Consider the following 7,898-nt stretch of genomic DNA (forward strand, 5'->3'; position numbering starts at 1 on the left):
TTGTAAGGACAACACACACACCCATGCCCGAAGGAGGACTCGAACCTCCGACGGAGGGATCTAAATAACAGATTCGGTAACGGATGGATAGCTAGAGATGGCCCAAATGCCTGGCCTCCACATTGTCTGGAATTTAATCCATCAGACTTTTATTTGTGGTGCATTTGAAAGCTCTGGCGTATGGAACCCCAGTACCAGATGTTCGGAGTCTCCATGCCCACATTATGGAAGGCTGCGAAATCACACGCAATACTCCAGGGGTACATCAGCGATTCCGATATTCACTACGACAGCGGGCTGATGCATGTACAGGGTGAAAATTATTGAACTATATGGGGAAAAAAACATGAATTAGTTACAAACTACGGCGTGCACACACTATATACAACATGTAAACGTCACTACAGATATTCGGATTTAGGTTACGACACGTCCTGTAGGGAAGCAGCCTACTCACACCGTAATAAATTCACATCAGTCTTTCCATTGTGTGCCAGCCAGTCTGCTGTAACTAGCTCTGACGTCATAAATGTTGCGCAATACTTTAAAAATCAAGCAAATAACCTAAAACTTTTCTGGCATGTCAGAAGTAATACTAAATTAATGTGTGTTAAATATCAGTTCGATAACTTTAGCCATTTTCGAGATTTGGAAGCTTTTCTGTAAAAATCATTGGCGCAACAGAAAAGAGCTAGAGACTTCAAAATTTATATTTAGATTCATCTTTCATAATGATTTAATAAAAACAGTACTTTGGATTTCACAAATTAAGATTTTAGTGGAAATTCATGATTTTCTGGTTTTCGTTTCAAATCTTAAGGAAGCAAGATAGATTAAGTAGGCTAATAAATAAGGCTAGGATGTTTAGATTTAAATAGGTTGGAGGTCCACTATGACTATGAAGATGTGAAAAGTTTCTTTTGAATACCTATAAAATTATAGCGATAGCGGATCTCAAAAGGGCCAGTTCAGAGCTCATCTACTGTGTGCAGTGTAATTAAATTAATTCTCTCGCCCAAAATATTTAACTTAGCCACGTCAAAATTTTATTATTAATACTTACCTGAGTGCTGAGTGCACATTTAAATTAAGAGCTTCATCGGCCATCAGCAAGAGAAGCTATAATTTATTATGTAACTTGAAGTGGTGCGTTACTAGCCCAGCGGCTAGTCGGGAGAGCCGATTTGATCAGGCGTTCCCTTAGCCATCCGCACCGCGGCTTTATATATAAGAACGCTGCGCGAGAAAAACAGGCCCCAGTTCTCTCCAGACGCTGAATAACACGCCATCTGTGTCGGGAGTCGCGTCACATCGGTATCACTGCTACAAACAGCCTCGGGTGCCGTATTAAGTTACTAGAGATACGCGGAACCATGAAATCATTTCAAGTGAAGTGTTAATTCTGGGATGATTTTCATTATCTACCTTCAGTTTGCGTATTGTCGTATTTTCACGTGCCGTCGCGGGACAGACATTCTACCAATTATTTAGCGTGGCGTTTGATGAAACTAATCATCAAATTATGGCGAGCATTCATTTCAACATTTAATTCGGACATTTATAGTTGCATCAGCGCATTAGACTCTGAACTGCTCTGATAGGTTGTAGGGATACTTGTGTTTTTTTTTTATCTGTGACTTTGAGAATATACTCAACTATTTTGGAAAATCGTTTTTGATTATAAATCCCGGACAATCTCCTAATTCCTCAGAGCTATAAGCTGCAGCTATAATTGTATTCTCAGATGAAGTGGGCACTAGGAACTCTAATTACAGGCTTCACGTTTTGTTAAATCACTTTCTGGGTGCTAAAAAGTAAATAGAGAGCCAATGTTGAGAACGGCGAAAGACAGCATTAACAACATTCTAAAAGCCAGAAACTGATTCAACATTCAAACATTTATACAGCAACAACAATATTTACAATTAACCGCCGCCCCACAGTCCGATATACCTGCCATCATTGGTGATGATGTGGCGCACGCGAACAGCGAAATTCTACTTGACCGCTGAAGTGTCGGAAACCGATGATGTCGATGACCTCCTGAATGGCTATTTTCAGCTCGGAAATAATTTTGGAGTTATTGCTGTACACCTTAATATGGCCCCACGAAAAAGAGTAGCATGCGTTCAGACCCGGAGAGTATGGCGGCCAATTGATGCCCATGCCAGTGGCCTCTGGGTATCCCAGAGCCAGAATGCGGTCCCCAAAGTGTTCCTCCATGACTTCACTCTCGTAATTCGACGAGGTCGAGTTCAGTCTTGTACGAGCCACATCTTGTCGAAATCAGGGTCACTTTGGATAATGGGGATGACACCATCTTCCAAAACATTCACGTATCCTTCGGTAGTCACCGTGCTATCAAGAAATATCGCACCGAGTACTCCGTGATTGGACACCTCACAGTCTCCCGTTGAGCGTGAAGAGACTTCTGGATCGCAAAGTGCGTATTCTCACAAGGGAACCTCCCCATCGTACCCCCCTAAGATTTAGTTATAAGTTCGCACAGTGGATAGGCCTTGAAAAACTAAACACAGATCAATCGAGAAAACAGGAAGAAGTTGTGTGGAACTATGAAAAAATAAGCAAAATATACAAATTGAGTAGTCTATGTGCAAGATAGGCAACATAAAGGAGAACATGAGCTCAGGAGCGCTGTGGTCCCGTCGTTAGCGTGAGCAGCTGCGGAATGAGAGGTCCTTGGTTCAAGTCTTCCCTCGGGTGAAAGGTTTATTTTCTTTATTTTTGCAGAGTTATGATCTGTCCCTTCGTTCATTGACGTCTCTGTCCACTGTAATAAGTTTAGTGTCTGTGTTTTGCGACCGCACCGCAAAACTGTGCTATTAAAGTGCGCGTCATATATCTTGGCGGCCGAGTTTAGGTTCGTTCTGCGCATCTGACGTCACAAAACACAGTCATCCAATGAACAGAGAACGACGTTGCCAGAGCTCGACTGCAGTGCAGAGCACGGACGAGTGTCTTCAGTTTTAGAAACGTTCAGTCATAAATAAAGTAACTGAACAAAAGCAATGTCTTGATAGCAGACTTTCTTTTATAGAAAGTTTGGAAAAAGCATTCTTTATACCAATTGCTTCATATTCTATTAATTAATTAAACCAAACAAGCAATAAGACTCCTAATTCAGGCGATAGCAAGGAAAGGTGTTTGTTTCAATCTCACGAACTGCTTTTTCGCAATAAAGAACAGCGGTAATTATTTATTTCCTATTGTACTTCGACGAAGCGTGAGTAATTCATAGTCATACCAACAGTGTTTATAAGTAGTTGCGTGAGGTGTTAGAGTCCTTATGGAGTTACACTGTGCGATGAGCAGAGGTAGCGGAACGGTTAAGGTGTTTGGCTGCTAAGTGAAAGGTTATGTGTTCAAACCTTGTGAGGTGCTTCATATTTTCTTTATTTAAAAACAATATTGGAGTGCCGTACTTCACGAATTTTATTTGTTTGAATGAAATTTCTAGTGCTTTGCCTCTTCATTAACTTTTTCGCTGCTGCAGACACGTGCTCCCCGCATTCTACGCTGTGCGCGATTTTGTCACTGCACTTCTCGCCTGTGCAGACACATGGTGTTCCCACTGCTTTGACACACTTATCATTCGATTTCACAAAAACTATTTGGCCCAAAAATTTGATTTTTACACGTCTTCTTGACTGATACCTTCCCCCCATAAATGACTTAATTTTGTTTTGATGTGCAGAATTAAATGTAGTAAACCATTGCACGAAATTTTGAAGAGTTTGCAGAGGTAAAAGTCCATAGCGTATACTTTCCGTATGGTCGATTTTAGTTGCCACAATGTTGAGAATGAAATGTGGACAAGATACCTAAATTTCATATAATATTTACTGTATAACAATATCTCATTTAATTTAAGTACCACATAGGTGTCGTATGTAATATTGAGAAATATTCCGTCTTTCGCGACTGTAATAAAAGTTTTATTTACACAGGGCGCGTTTGGCTTTATTTTAAAGCACTTCCATCGGTGAAAGGTATTGCACATACACAATGGTATTCATGTTCTATTTCTCGTTTTTGTTCCACAGTCGCAGTTTTACCAATGGTATTGAAATATATCCCTCTTCTGCAACTGTAATAAGCGACTTATTTAGACCAGATGCGTTTCTCTCTTTTGAAGCATCATAAGAGGACTGTATTTTGTGTCCTCCATTGCCAAGTCACCTTTCGTAGTTTTGTGCTGCGGTAGCACAATATTCAACGTTTGTGTTGGCTCATCAGTGTTTTAGCAAATAAATGCTGTTTGTGTGTGCCACACACAAAATTATATTTGACATAGCTCTGAGCACTTCACTGACAGACGGTATATTCAAGTCCTAATGGTTTTGTAAGTCCACAGTTTTGTTTAATGTATTTTGTCTACTTCCTTTTGATTGATTGAAGTGCTTTAAAATAAAGCCAAACGTGCCCAGTGTAAGTAAAACTTTTGTTACAGTTGCAAAAGGTGGAATATTTCTCAATATTACATACGACACTTATGTGGCACTTAAATTAAATGTAATATATAGGTATCTTGTCCACATTTCATTCTCAACATTGTGGCAACTAAAATCGACCATCCGGAAAGTATACTCTATGGACTTTACCTCTGCAAACTCTTCAAAATTTCGTGCAATGGTTTACTATATTTAATGCTGCATAATAACTGCGTTGAACATCGAAACAAAATTAAGTCACTTATTGGGGGGGGGGGGGGGGAAGGTATCAGTCAAGAAGATAGGTAAAAATCTAATTTTCGAGCCAAATAGTTTTTGTGGAATCGAATGATAAAGAGTGTCAAAGCAGTCGGAACACAATGTGTCTGCACAGGCGAGCAGTGCAGTGACAAAATCGCCCACAGCGCGGAATGCAGGGAGCACGTCTTTGTAGCAGCGAAAGGGTTAATGCGGCCGTGGTGGCTTCACTTCATGAACTGCGCGCTCCCCCCTAAACGTAAGCTTGCGAACTATGCTATACTATGGCGCTGCTTCTCTTGGCGCGTGCGTCGTGTGCAACTGGCAACGCAGCAATCTCCCGCGTCTAGGCGGGCATGCGCGAGCCGCCAAGGTAAAAGAATTGAACTATAGTAGACGAAAGGACGTGCCTCTCCAATGGGAACCGAAAACATTTGATCGCAGGGTCATAGGTCAACCAGTTCCTGCACAGGAAAACACGTCTGATATATTCTATACAACACTGGTGACGGCATGTGCGTTACATGACAGGAATATGTTGTCGACCCACCTAACTTGTACACTTGGCGAATGGGTAAAAAGATTCTTCTACCTTGCCCGATTTAGGTTTTCTTGTGGATGTGATAATCACTCCCAAAAAAGTGATGAAAACACAACCGTTTGTCACATAAACTGAAAAAAAAGTTAAAATTTCAGCCAAGGGTACGATTGAACCAAGGATCTCTCGCTCCGCAGCGGCTCACGCTAACCACAGGACCACCGCACTGCTGAACATGTTCATTCCTTGTTGCTACCTATGTTACGCATGGACTACTCTGTATATTATGCTTATTTTTTCATAGTTCCACACAACTTCTTCCTGTTTTCTCGATTGATCTGTGTTCAGTTTTACAAGACCTATCCATTGTGCCAACTTATAACTAAATCTGAGGGGGGTGCGATGGGGAGGTTCCCTTGTCAGTGCACCCAAATGCGCCAATTTTGCTTGCTGACGAACGCATCCAACTGAAAGTTGGCTTCATCGCTAAACCAAACCATATTCACATCAAAGTCCTGTTCGTCTATTCTGCGGACAAAGGTGCTAGCGGAACACAACCGCTGTTCCGTAGGCCTGGGGCTTAATGGCTGATGGGTTTCGATTTTGTATGGGAACAGATGCAGCTCTTCTCCAACAATTCATTGCAGAGTCTTCCGGTCCATTCCCACCTGTTGTGCGGCTTGTGTTTGGCTTCTTTGGGCTGGTTTGAAACACAGCGCGTCTCTTCTACACGTTTTCAGGCGTTTTCACCCCTTTTGGACGACCCATACTGGGAAAAGTCATCACGAACACCAGCCGTTCTTGATTGTTAGCACACTTGGACCGTTTGTCTACATCTTGAACTCGGTCTCAAACTTCTTCTGAGCCGCAGTTGGGCTGTTACTGCTCGCATAGTAGGCCTTCAGAAGCGCTATACGCTCAGGCACGCAGCACCGTGACAGTTTCATGTGCAACGTCCTAACGCAAAAAGTTCAGAAATTATGACGATTTTATTTCATCCTGTTCAATAGCTGTTACCCTCTATAAATGCACACAGAGGGCACTTTGGACGTCTCCTGTGAGAAACAGAGACAACGGCCTTGCCGCTGTGGTAACACCGGTTCCCGTCAGATCACCGAAGTTAAGCGCTGTCGGGCTAGGCTGGCACTTGGATGGGTGACCATCCGGTCTGCCGAGCGCTGTTGGCAAGCGTGGTGCACTCACAAGGGAACCTCCCCATCGCACCCCCCTCAGATTTAGTTATAAGTTGGCATAGGGATAGGCCTTGAAAAACTGAACACAGATCAATCGAGAAAACAGGAAGAAGTTGGGTGGAACTATGAAAAAAATAAACAAAATATACAAACTGAGTAGTCCATGCGCAAGGTAGGCAACATCGAGGAAACTGTTAGCTTACGAGCGCCGTGGTCCCGTGGTTAGCGTGAGCAGCTGTGGAACGACAGGTCCTTGGTTCAAATCTTCTCTCGGGTGAAAATTTTAATTTTTTATTTTCAGGTAATTATCAAAGTTCAGGCACTCCAAAATTCCAGGACATGTTCAGATTTGCTTGGACATATACAGAATTTGACGGTCTACGCACGGAAACATTTGAAAACGTAAAAAACATGTTTTGACAGAGCACAGGGAAAACTGTGCGACTCTGAAACTGTTGCATTCATTTGATGCAGTTTATGTGACAAACTCTTATGTTTTCATCACTTTTTTTGGAGTGATTATCACATCCACAAGAAAACCTAAACCGGGCAAGGTAGAAGAATCTTTTTACCCATTCGCCAAGTGTGCAAGTTAGGTGGGTCGACAACATATTCCTGTCATGTGACGCACATGCCGTCACCAGTGTCGTAAAGAATATATCAGACGTGTTTTCCTGTGGAGGAATCGGTTGACCTATGACCTTGCGATCAAATGTTTTCTGTTCCTATTGGAGAGGCACGTCCTTTCGTCTACTAATCGCACGGTTTTGCGGTGCGGTCGCAAAAGACAGACATTAAACTTATTACAGTGAACAGAGACGTCAATGAATGAACAGACAGATCGTAACTTTGCGAAAATAAAGAAACTATAATTTTCACTCGAGGGAGGAATCGAACCAAGTACCTTTCATTCATCAGTTGCTCACTCTAACCACGAGACCACGGCGCTCATCAGCTATCATTGTCCTTTATGTTGCCTATCTTGCACATGGACTACTCAGTTTGTGTATTTTGCTTATTTTTTCATAGTTCCACACAACTTCTTCCTGTTTTCTCGATTGATCGTTTTTTCAAGGCCTATTCACTGTGTCAATTTATAACTAAATATGAGGGGGGTGCGATTGGGAGGTTCCCTTGTAAGAGGCAAACTGAGGAGCTACTTGGCCGGGAGAGCGGTGTTCTGACCACATGCTCCTCCGTATCCGCATCCAGTGACGCCTGGGGGGCCGAGGATGACACGGCGACCGGTCGGTGCTGTTGGGCCACCTAAGGGCTGTTCGGACGGAGTTATGTGAGAAACCCATGTGGTTCGTTGGTGCGTTCTGTTCGTATGCATTTCCTGTGATTAATGGGTTGGAGGAAAAGAGTTGTAACATTAGCTTTTCCAGACCAATGTTCATAGAACTTAATTTCTTCGTCTACGCGTGAGGAATGTGTCCTGCAATTTGTGCCGTATAT

General features: G+C 42.5%; 1 pseudogene; it reads left to right on the top strand.

Annotated features, from left to right (window-relative positions):
- Positions 1-6,316: 6,316 nt before the first annotated feature.
- On the top strand, positions 6,317-6,434 carry LOC126214034 (5S ribosomal RNA; annotated as a pseudogene).
- Positions 6,435-7,898: the final 1,464 nt, after the last annotated feature.

Source organism: Schistocerca nitens, chromosome 11 (assembly GCF_023898315.1).
Source record: "Schistocerca nitens isolate TAMUIC-IGC-003100 chromosome 11, iqSchNite1.1, whole genome shotgun sequence".
Classification (NCBI taxonomy): domain Eukaryota; kingdom Metazoa; phylum Arthropoda; class Insecta; order Orthoptera; family Acrididae; genus Schistocerca; species Schistocerca nitens.